The 12160-nt window shown below is 37.8% G+C and overlaps 1 pseudogene; it reads left to right on the top strand.

Annotated features, from left to right (window-relative positions):
* Nucleotides 1-5675: 5675 nt before the first annotated feature.
* LOC100428871 (rRNA-processing protein FCF1 homolog pseudogene) lies at nt 5676-11141 on the top strand (annotated as a pseudogene).
* The last annotated feature ends 1019 nt before the right edge of the window (nt 11142-12160 follow it).

The following is a 12160-nucleotide window of genomic DNA, read 5'->3' as shown; positions in this document are numbered from 1 at the left end:
GAACTCATTCTTTTTTATGGCTGCATAGTATTCTATGGTGTACATGGCTTGCCAATTACCCCAGCACGATTTGTTGAATAGGTAATCCTTTCTCTACTTTATGTTTTTGTGTGCTTTGTTGAAGATTAGTTGACTGTAAGTATTTGGGCTTATTTCTGGGTTCACTATTCTGTTCCATTGGTCTATGTGCCTATTTTTATACCAGTACCAGGCTATTTTGGTAAATATGGCCTTACAGTATAGTTTGAAATCAGGTAATGTGATGCCTCCAGATTTGTTCTTTTTCCTTATGATTGCTTTGGCTATTCAGGCTCTTTTTTTGGTTCCATATGAATTTTAGAATTGTTTTCTCTAAGTCTGTGAAGAATGATGGTTGTATTTTGATGGCAATTACATTGAATTTGTAGATTGCTTTTGGCAGTGTGGTCATTTACACAATATTGATTCTACCCATCTATGACCATGGGATGTGTTTCCATTTGTTTGTGTTGTCTATGATTTCTTTCAGCAGTGTTTTGTAGTTTTCCTCGTAGAAGTCTTTCACCCCCCTGGTTAGGTATATTCCTAAGCTTTTTGTTTATTTGTTTTTGTTTGTTTGTTTGTCTTGTTTTGTTTTCTACAGCTGTTGTAAAGTGGTTGAGTTCTTGATTTGATTCTCAGCTTGGTCGCTGTTAGCATACAGCAGAGCTACTGATTTGTGTCCGTTAATTTTCTATCCTGAAACCTTGCTGAACTCATTTTATAAGTTGTAGGAGCTTTTTGGATGAGTCTTTAGGTTTTCAAGGTATATGATCATGTCATCAGCAAACAGCAACAGTTTGACTTCCTTTCTACCAATTTGGATTCCCTTTATTTCTTTCTCTTGTCCGACTGCTCTGGCTAGGACTTCCAGCACTATGTTGAATAGAAGTAGTAAAAGACAAGGCATCCTTGTTTTGTTCCAGTTCTCAGAGGAAATGCTTTCAACTTTTCCCCATTCAGTATTATGTTGGATGTGGGTTTGTCATACATGGCTTTTATTATATTGAGGTATATACCTTATATACCAATTTTGCTGAGGGTTTTAGTCATAAAGCGGTGCTGGATTTTGTCAAATGCTTTTTATGCAACTATTGAGATGATCACATGACTTTTAAAAATTCTGTTTATGTGGTATATTACATTTATTGACTCGTGTATGTTAAACCATTCTTGCATCCCTGGTATGAAATCCACTTGCTCATGGTGGATTATCTTTTTGATATGCTGTTGGATTCAGTTAGCTAATATTTTGTTAAGGATTTTTGCATCTATTTTAATCAGCGATGTTGGTCTGTAGTTTTCTTTTTCAATTATGTCCTCTCTGGGTTTTGGTATTAGGATGATACTGGCTTCATAGAATAATTTAGGGAGAATTTCCTCTTTCTCTATCTTGTGGAATAGTGTCAATAGGATTCGTACCAATTCTTCTTTGAATGTCTGATAGAATTCGGCTATGAGTCCACCTGGTTCTGGACTTTTTTTGTCGTAATTTTTTCATTACCATTTCAATCTCATTGCTTGTTATTGGTGTGCTCAGTCAGGATTTCTAATTCTTCTTGATTAAAGATAAGATGGTTATATCTTTCCAGGAATTTATCCAGCTCTTCTAGGTTTTCTAGTTTATGCATACAAAGGTATTCATAGTAGACCTGAATGACTTTTTGTATTTCTGTGGTGTCAGTTGTAATATTTCCCCTTTCATTTCTAATTGAGCTCATTTGGATCTTCTCTCTTCTTTTCTTGGTTAATCTTGCTAATGGCATATCAATTTTATTTATCTTTTCAAAGAACCAGCTTTTTGTTTCATTTATCTTTTGTATTATTTTTTGTTCGTTTGTTTCCATTTCATTTAGTTCTGCTCTGATCTTGGTTATTTCCTTTCTTCTCCTGGGTTTGGGTTTAGTTTGCTCTTTTTTCTCTAGTTCCTTGAGGTGGGACCTTACATTGTCTATTTGTGTTCTTTCAGACTTTTTGATGTAGGTATTTAAGGCTATGAACTTTCCTCTCAGCACTGCCTTTGCTGTATCCCAGAGGTTTTGATAGGTTGCATCACTGTTATCATTCAGTTCAAATATGTTTAATTTCTATATTGATTTATTTGTTGACCCAATGATCATTCAGAAGCAGGTTATATAATTTCCATGTATTTGGTTTTGAAGGTTCCTTTTGGAGTTGATTTCCAGTTTTATTTCACTGTTGTCTGAGAGAGTACTTGATATAATTTAAGTTTTCTTAAATGTATTGAGAGTTGTTATGTGGCCCACCATATGGTCTATCTTGGAAAAAGTCCCATGCACTGATGAATAGAATGTATATTCTGTGGTTGTTGGGTAGAATGTTCTATAAATATCTGTTAAGTCCATTTGTTCCAGGTATAGTTTAAATCCACTGTTTCTTTGTTGACTTTCTGTCTTGATGACCTGTCTAGTGCTGTCAGTGGAGTATTGAAGTTCCCTGCTGTTATTATGTTGCTGTATATCTCATTTCTTAGGTCTAGTAGTAATTGTTTTATAAATTTGGGAGCTCCAGTGTTAGATGCATATATAATTAGGATTGTGATATTTTCCTGTTGGACAAGGCCTTTTATCATTACATAATTTACATCTTTGTCTTTTTTAAACTGCTGGTGCTTTAAAGTTTGTTTTGTCTGATATAAGAAGAGCTACTCCTGTTCACTTTTCGTGTCCATTTGCATGGAATGTCTTTTTCTACCCCTTTACCTTAAATTTATATGAGTTCTTATGTGTTATATGAGTCTCTTGAAGGCAGCAGATGGTTGGTTGATGAATTCTTATCCATTCTGCAATTCTGAATCTTTTAAGTGGAGCATTTAGGCCATTTACATTCACCATTAGTATTGAGATGTGAGGTACTATCTCATTCATTGTGTTATTTATTGCCCGTATACCTTGGTTTTTTTAATGGTATTTTTATTTTATAGGTCCTGTGAGATTTATGCTTCAAAGGGGTTCTGTTTTAATGTGTTTCCAGGATTTGTTTCAAGATTTTAGAGCTCCTTTTAGTAGTTCTTGTAGTGCCAGCTTGGTAGTGGCAAATTCTCTCAGCATTTGTTTGTCTGAAAAAGTCTGTATCTTTCCTTCATTTATGAAACTTAGTTTTGCTGGATACAAAATTCTTGGCTGATAATTGTTTTGTTTAAGGAGACTGACGATAGGGCCCTAATCCCTTCTAGCTTGTAGGGTTTCTGCTGAGAAATCTGCTGTTAATCTGATAGGTTTTTCTTTATAGGTTTCCTGGCGTTTTGTCTCATAGCTCTTAAGACTCTTTCCTTCATTTTGACTTTAAATAACCTGATAACAATGTGCCTATACAATGACTTTTTGGTGATGAATTTTCCAGGTGTTGTTTGAGCCTCTTGTATTTGGACGTCTAGGTCTCTAGCAAGGCCAGGGAAGTTTTCCTTGATTATTACCCCAAATATGTTTTCCAGATTTTTAGATTTCTATTCTTCCTCGGGAACACCAATTATTCTTAAGTTTGGTCATTTAACATAATCCCAGACTTCTTGGAGACTTTGTCCCTTTTTTTAAATTCTTTTTTTCTTTGTCTTTGTTGGTTTGGGCCAATTCAAATACCTTGTCTCCAAGCTCTGAAGTTTTTTCTTCTGCTTGTTAGATTCTGTTTCCAGAACATTTTGCATTTCTCTAAGTATGTCCTTTATTTATTGAAGTTGTGATTGTTTTTTATATATGCTATCTATTTCACTGAAGATTTCTCCACTCATTTCTTGTATCATTTTTTTAATTTCCTTAAATCGGACCTCACCTTTCTCTGGTGCCTCCTTGGTTAGCTTAATAATCAATCTTCTGAATTATTTTTCAGGTAAATCAGGTATTTCTTCTTGGTTTGGAGCCATTGCTGGTGAGCTAGTATAATTTTTTGGGAGGTGTTAAAGAACCTTGTTTTGTCATATTGTCAAAATTGTTTTTCTGGTTACTTCTCTTTTGGGTAGGCTATGTCAGAGGGAGTATCTGGGACTCAAGGTTGCTGTTCAGATACTTTTGTCCCACGGGGTGTTCCCTTGATGTAGTACTCTCCCCCTTTTCCTAGGGATGTAGCTTTCTGATAGCTGAGCTGTAATGATTGTTATCTCTCTTCTGGATCTAGCCACCCAGCAGGGCTAGCAGCCTCCAGGCTGGTACTGGGGGTTGTCTGCACAGAGTCCTGTCATATGAACTGTCTGCAGGTCTCTCAGCCATGGATACCAACACCTGCTCCAGTGCAGGTGGCAGGGGAGTGAAATGGACTCTGTGAAGGTCCTCAGTTTTGGTTCCTTAATGCACTATTTTTGTGCTGGTTGACCTCCCGCAGGAAGTGGCACTTTCCAGAGAGCATCAGCTATGTAGTAAAGGAAGGATCAGGTGATGGGCAGGGCCCTAGAACTCCAAAGAGAACATGCCCTTTGTCTTCAGTTACCAGAATGGGTAGGGAAGGACCATCAGGTTGGGGAAGGTCTAGGGGTGTCCCAGCTCAGACTCTCCTTGGGCGGGGCTTACTGCAGCTGCTGTAGCAGATGGGGGTGTGGTTCCCAGATCAATAGAATTGTATTCCCAAGAGGATTATAGCTGCGTCTGCTGTGTCATGCAAGTTGTCAGGGAAGTTGGGGAAAGCTGGCAGTTACAGGCCTCACCAGTTCCCATGCCACCCAAAAGACCAGTCTGACTCCCACCATGTCCCCCATAACAGCACCAAGATTGTTTCCAGGCAGTGGATGAACAGGGCTGAGAACTTGCTCTGGGCTACCAGCCTCCCAGCTATGAAAGCAAGCAGGACTTTTTCATCTCGGTGCCTGTGGAGTCTGCACACTGGATTCATGCCCTCCCCTGAGTTCTGACCAGGAGACTTTGTGTTTGGTTGGAATGGTTACAAAATTCAGCTGGAAGTTTCCTTCTCTCTGTGGTCTTTTCCCAGTGCCTCTGGCAGCCCTCCCCAAGGACCCCTGTGAGACAAGTCAGAAATGGTTCCCTGGGGACCCAGAGAGCCCACAGGGCTTTTCCTGCTGCTTCCTCTTCCCCTGTGTTTTGCCTGGCTCTCTAAATTGACTCAGCTCCAGATAAGGTCAAATCCTTCTCCTGTGATCTAGACCTTCAGGTTCCCCAGTAAGGGTGCGTGTTTGGGGAAGGACGATGCCCTTTTCCCACTTTCACAGTCTGGGCACTCACAGTATTTGGGCTGTCTCCCAGTTCCTGCAGGAGCAATCTGCCTTCTCCAGAGGACCTGTGGATTCTGATGTCTTTCCTAGTTTATTCCTGAGGTAGTTCTGGAGCAAGAGTTCACAGTGCAAGCCTCCGCCCACTGCTCTGTCTGTCCGAGTGAAAGCTGCAATGTAGTCCTGTCTCCTAGCTGCCATTTTCCTCTATTCTCATTTTAAAGAGTGAAAAACTTAAATATAAAGGAGCTTGCCCAAGATTTCACAGCAAGTGTACCACATACTGTTGTATTCTAAATTATTTCTCCCATATAATCACTCTGAATATGTTTTATGATTGTTAATCAGAAGTATGATTTGGGGCTATTGAGAGGCTAATCAGTCTATTTCTGAAATTAAGTCATAGCTTTGGAATCATGCTGTTTGAACTATAGAGTATGTATGATTATTAGCACCCTCAAATTCACAACTTTTTTTTTACACAATGCTGAATTTCTATGAGAGAACCCTGAAAGGTGACATTATAGCGGGTGAGTCTTTCACTGTTCTTTTGCCTGTTCCAGAAACCTAGACAGCCTGTATGCTCCTTGACAAAAAAATGGAGGGGAGGGAAAGTAGGAAAAATATTCCTCTACGAAGAAATAGAAGATAACATGTCACAAATAGAAAAGAAGCACATCTTTACCCTCCCTAAAGTATTTGTAACCTATAGGAGCAAAAATACATTAATAGTTTGACATTATTGATAAGATATGGAAGAGTCACATTTTAGGGTACCCATTGGCACCCAGACATACCATAATTCATGGAGAGCCATTATATGTCTCTAGGGTATTTTCCACCACAGGATAAGACAAGAAGAAATTTTCACTGTATTGGCTCCCAATTCTCTTCTTAATAATTACCCTGATTTGCTGTTTAAGAACAAAACAAACAACTCTAATGTGGTGTATTTGAATCTCTCTTCCCCAAATGACACCTTTAAATTCCTCTCTTACCACACCTCACACCCACACCCAGTATGCTTCCAGACAAGAACTATCCAAGAGACAGTTTGCAATGATAAAAATGTCATATCGCTGTGTTGCCCGATAAGTGGCCACTAACCATATATGACTATTGAACACTCAAAGTGTGGCTAGAAGGACTGGAGAACTGATTTTTAATTATATTTAATTTTAATTAATTTAAACTTAAGTAGCCACGTATGACTAGTGGCTACCTTATTGGACAACGCAGGTGAGATTATCTTGTTCCCTGACTTCAGCTAGAATGCTCAGATAAGATAAATTAATTTGAGGGAATTATGATATGGAGCTTAAAAATATGAGCTTTGCTGTCATATTACTTAATAGACATGAGATCTTAAGCAGGTTATTTAAACTTTCTAATTCACAGCCCAGCATCTGAAAAACAGAGTAAATAATAGTTTCTTTCTTATATAATGAAGTGAGAACTAAATGAAACAATGCAAGTGCTATGGTTTGGATATTTTTCCTCTCCAAACCTCATGTTGAAATTTGATTCCCATTGTTGGAAATGGGGCCTAATGGGAGATGTTTTGGTCATGGGAGAAGATCCTTTATGAATAGACTAATGCCTTCCCTAAGTGGTGAGTGAGTTCTCACTCTATTAGTTCCTGCAAGAGTGGTTGTTATAAAGAGACTGGCACCTCCCACCTCTCTCTCTCTCTCTCTCTCTCTCTCTCTCTCTCTCTCAACTTCCTCACTCACCATGTGATCTCTGTATACACCAGCTCCCTTTCACCTTCTCCCATGAGTGGAAGCAGCCTGAGACTCTCACTGGAAGCAGATGCCCCATCTTTAACTTTCCAGCCATCAAAATCATGAGCCAAATGAACCTTTTTCTTTACAAATTACCTGGCTTCAGATATTCCTTTAGAGCAACACTAAATTAATAAGACAGCAGATAAAACACTTGGCAAACAAGCTGACACATAATAGACACAAAATAAGTTGTTTAATTGTAGCAGTAACAATGGTAACAGTAGCTGACTGGTCTAGACAAAAGATGAAGAGGAAAGCACATATATTGCAAAAGATGACTGGAGGATTTTTTTTTTCTTTTTCCTATTTTGAAATATCTTAGTGCTGTTTCATTTATTCATTGGTGTAGATTTATATGAGTTGATTGTAATTAAAATTGAATTTGTATATAGTCATTAAATATTAGAGAAAACTTTGCCATTGACCAGTCTTCTACTGTGAAAATTTCTTCTTTCAGAAACTGTAGCTGCCAGGCGGGGTGGTTCACGCTTGTAAACTCAGCACTTTGGTAGGCTGAGGTGGGCAGATTGTTTGAGACCATGAGTTCGAGACCAGCCTGACCAACATGCTGAAACCCCGTTTCTACTAAAGTTACAAAAAGTAGCCAAGCATGGTGGTGCATGCCTGTAATCCCAGCTACTGGGAAGCCAAGGCAAAGAATCATTTGAACCCAGGAGGTGGAGGTTGCAGTGAACCGAGATTGTGCCACTGCACTACAGTTTGGGTGACAGAGTGAGACTCTGAGTCAAAAAACAAACAAACAACAAAAAAAACCTAAATGTCTGAATTTTCCAACTTGAATAAAAACCCAGTTTAAAAATTAAACCTTTTGGCTGGGCGTGGTGGCTCACGCCTGTAATCCCAGCACTTTGGGAGGCTGAGGCACAAGGATCACTTGAGGTCAGGAGTTCGAGACCAGCCTGGCCAACATGGTGAAACCTGATCTCTACTAAAAATAATAATAATAATAATAATAAATAAAAATTACAATAAAAATAAAAAATTAAAAACACAAAAATCAGCCAGGCATGGTGGTGCACTCCTGTAATTCCAGCTACTCAAGAGGCTGAGGGAGAAGAATCGCTTGAACTCAGAAGACAGAGGTTGCAGTAAGCCAAGATCACACTACTGCACTCTAGCCTGGGTGACAGAGTGAGTGAGACTCCATATCAAAAGAAAAAAAAAAATTAACCTTTTCAGAAGTAATTAGGTTGGTGTTGAGAATGACTAAGCATAATTGACCCTGATATTTCATTTCATACTAAACATCCTCGGCTTCATTAAAGGAACTTATTCCTATACTATAACATTCCTCATCATGTATCTGCATGTCTCCTTCCTCCTCACTGTATCTAAACATACTGAGGAAAATCATTCTGGGTGGAAAACTTTGTGACAGTCTTTTTCTTTCATTCATTTCTATGCTGACAAATTTCTAAGTTGCTCAGTTACATAAGACATAGATATTTTAGTACAGACAGTTCTAGTAAGCAACATAAAATGTTTGTAACCAGAGCTTGATCAAGAGTACCAGCTGTCTTTTTTAAAAAGAGTTTAACCTTTTTTAAACTTCATTTTAATATCATATAATAACCTTAAATTAAATTTTAAGTGGCATTTATGAAGAACATAATATTCTTTACAAATGAGTTATGAAGAACTCTGTTAGGAATATAAAAACTCGGGTTCTAGGTTCAGCCTTGTCACTTTCTAGAACTCCATCAGTATTTTAAAATATAACCAGGATTTGTTTTAATCAGATGTGGTAAGATAACAGACACACAGACAGCTACCTTGAAAGAAGAGCTTATGGCTTATGGTTCCCAAGAGGAGGGTGCATGTCACACCATGCAGAGCCACACAGCAAAGCACTGGGGCCAGTCAAGAGGCAAAAGGGGTGTAGTAGAAAGCATGGGTCAGAGTCTTTATTGTGGCTTTCCCAGGAAAAAAAATCAAGACAGAGCAGGCAAGCTAAATAAGTTAGGATTAGATAATTTGAATAATTTTCATTTGTCCTGGAATATGTGGGGTGGTCCCTTGCTTTCTAGTAACTGGCACTATGATGAGTTAGGGAAGGAAGATAATGTCCCTAACAATTGGAACCTGATTTTTAAAAAAAAAAAGACAGGTGGAAGGGGGTATATGGACTCCAGATTGGCTGGTTCACATGACAAATGTATGCTCTCAGCAATCTGATTAGTAACTCTAGAAATTCACTAACCTTGGGAGGAGCAATCTCTTCCCAGGTCCCCAAGGTCCCAAAATATCAAAGCATCATAATATATAGAAAATAAACATGATTAATACATCAATGAAAAATATTTAACCTCTCCAATCCTCAGCTTCCTCAAAGTTACAAAAACAAATAAAGCAATCCCTGCCTTAATCCTGGTGATCGAATAATAAATGGGATCTTGGCAGGGTGTTGCCAGCACCTACTAAAACTACTCTACCCCACCACTGTCCACAACACTGCTATAGAACTAAAGAGAGTCATTTCTGAGGTCGAAATGTTAGGTTTGTGAAGCCGATACATCTAGAAGGAGAAGGGAGAAGGGAGAACTCACATCAGACCAGGGGAAAGTATGCTGTTACAGGAAATTGTTAGTGCCCTGAAGAGAGCTGCAGGTCGATGGGCTACGATCATGACAGTATTGGGTCTGCTCTGACAGTCCACTAGGCTCACGTATACAGGGCTCATCTATGACACTGGGTGATTTTAATACTCCTGAGCAGCAACTGGATTCTACTACAGAATAAATTGCCTCACTGATGATGATTGGGAAAAGGATCAAAAGGTGAAGGATTTACCATTTGCCATGAATGCTTTTGCCAACTTTATGAATGAGTAGTTCATTGGATTCTGTGGTTGGTTTTGATATTTTTCAGGTCCTGTTATTGTTGACCTTTCTTTCTACAGAGTTCAAAACCAGAGACCTTATTCCTAAACTGATAACTGACTACATAACAAAAATAAATAAATAAATAAACAAAGACCCACTTATAATCCATACGTTTCCTTTTGAAAGAATCAATAAAGCATTTGAATTGTTCCAAAGTGGGTACTGATGACTGTGTGAGTGGTGTGTGTGTGTGTGTGTGTGTGTGTAAGAAGAATTTATGTGAGAGATCTTTTACATGTTACTTTTACCTGAAGTTTTATGAAAAATGAGAGGGCTCAGATTAAGTGTAAAATTGAGCAGTTGTAGGAAATGGTTTAGAGAATAGCAAAAAAAAAAAAAAAAAAAGAGCCTTGGGTCATTTGTGAGGTGCCGTCAGCCTTTTGTCCATGTTGCTGTCCTCATTTATAAAATGGAGATAGTGATACCACATCTTTTGAGAGACTCCTACGAAGATCAAATGTGAAAATAAAAAAGAACAAAAAAAAGAAAACATGCTATCAAAGTATATTATAATAAAATTTTCTTTGTTATTATCTTGAGTGCTAGTAGATATGACAAAGAAAAATTATATCTTAATTAGCTACCTACAAAACTAACAAGCTACAGTGGGATTCTGGAAGAAACAAGAGAGTGGTGTGAGCATAGAGAAGCAAAAGAAAACAAGGAAGCGTGTGACCGTGAAGTGAATACTTAGTGTCAGAGATCAGAGGCTTGAAGAAAAGGATAGGTTAAAACCTAAAAATAAAGAAAAGAAAGATCTCAGCAGGCTAAAGGAAAGAGAAGTTCCCCAACACCCGTTCTGCTTATTTTTCCAATAAATTACACAGCTGGGCCCATTTACTCGCATTGGTAATTTTGTTGATACCAACTTTATCAACTTTTCCATTAAAGCCAAACTGGACTTAGTAGACACAGTCAATGATGGGCTGTCTCTACGCCAAGTATATCCCTTGTATAACTGATCATGTAATGGCTGAAATTGAGAAATTGGGGCAGAAGTATCAAGTGATTCTACAGATTGCCAAGGATCCAAGATCTGAATAATGACCATGCACACACAAAGGAACCTATGCAGATGACTGCTTAGCAGATGACTGATTCAGTACAAGTGTTACATTGTGGCCATGACTACATTGTGGCAATGACTGGACCTTAAAAGATGAATGCATAAGATTCCTAGAGATCATAATCATGTGCACTTCTTATTATGGCTACAACTTTGAACAGATGCCAGATGATTATGGAGCCCCTCAGTTCTAATTCATACAAGATAAAGTTCCTCTGCCTTTCTTCCACCAACTTTTTCTTGCTACCAGTTCATTAAACATGCAATACCATGAATTATTATTCTATTTGCCCATGCTCTCTGTTATGAGTGTATGGGTAAATACACTCACTTTTTGACGTGTTTTGAAATTGATATTTTATCTCATTTAAAAATTTTAAATGATTATCAAGGAGTACAAAATCTCAGATAGGAAGGATCTGTTTTACCCCCTTTGTTGAGGTCTGTGGTACAGCTGGTGAATATAGTTAGTAATAGATGATTAGATATTTCAAAATTGCTAAGACGGTTAAATTTCAAATGATCTCCCTACAAAAATGTTAAATACTTGAAGTGATATATATGTTAATTAACTTGATTAAATTATTCTACACTGTATCCACAATTATGGCATCACCTTGTAACCCATAAATTTATACAATTATAGACTGTCAATTTATAATAAAAATTAGTTGCATCTTTTTAGGGAAAAAGAAAGGAAAAGCTACTTCTAAGGGTTTATTTTCAATCAAGCATTTACTATTTGACATTTCAGAAGTATTTCTATTCAGCATACATTCCTTAAGCACCTACCAACAAGATTCTATTCTAGACAAAATTGAATGTAATTACTGTCTTCAGGTGGTTGATGGATCAGTCCTGGAGTTTACGGTGCTACATATCTGCATAACTCACAATAGAACGCTGGATGTGAAGTCTGGTCAGAAAGGCTAAGACTCAAGATTCAGGGCATAGGGACCTCATTACTAACTGGATAGAGTTGGGAAAACACCACTGAGTTAGGACTTGGGAGCTTGTAGATCTATAACACAAACTTCTAGGTAAAAAGCATCATAGAAATTGGGACAAGAATCCACAGGACAGAAAATAAAATTTGCATATAGAAAATAGCAAAAAATATAGTTTGCAAGGACCACACTGTGTTTGAGTAGTGAATGTAAAGGTCTTGATTCCAAAGTATGTTTTTAATCTAAATAAATTAGAGTGCAAGAAC

Source organism: Macaca mulatta, chromosome 5 (genome assembly GCF_049350105.2).
Source record: "Macaca mulatta isolate MMU2019108-1 chromosome 5, T2T-MMU8v2.0, whole genome shotgun sequence".
Classification (NCBI taxonomy): Eukaryota; Metazoa; Chordata; class Mammalia; order Primates; family Cercopithecidae; genus Macaca; species Macaca mulatta.
This window is presented reverse-complemented; position numbering and strand designations above follow the sequence as displayed.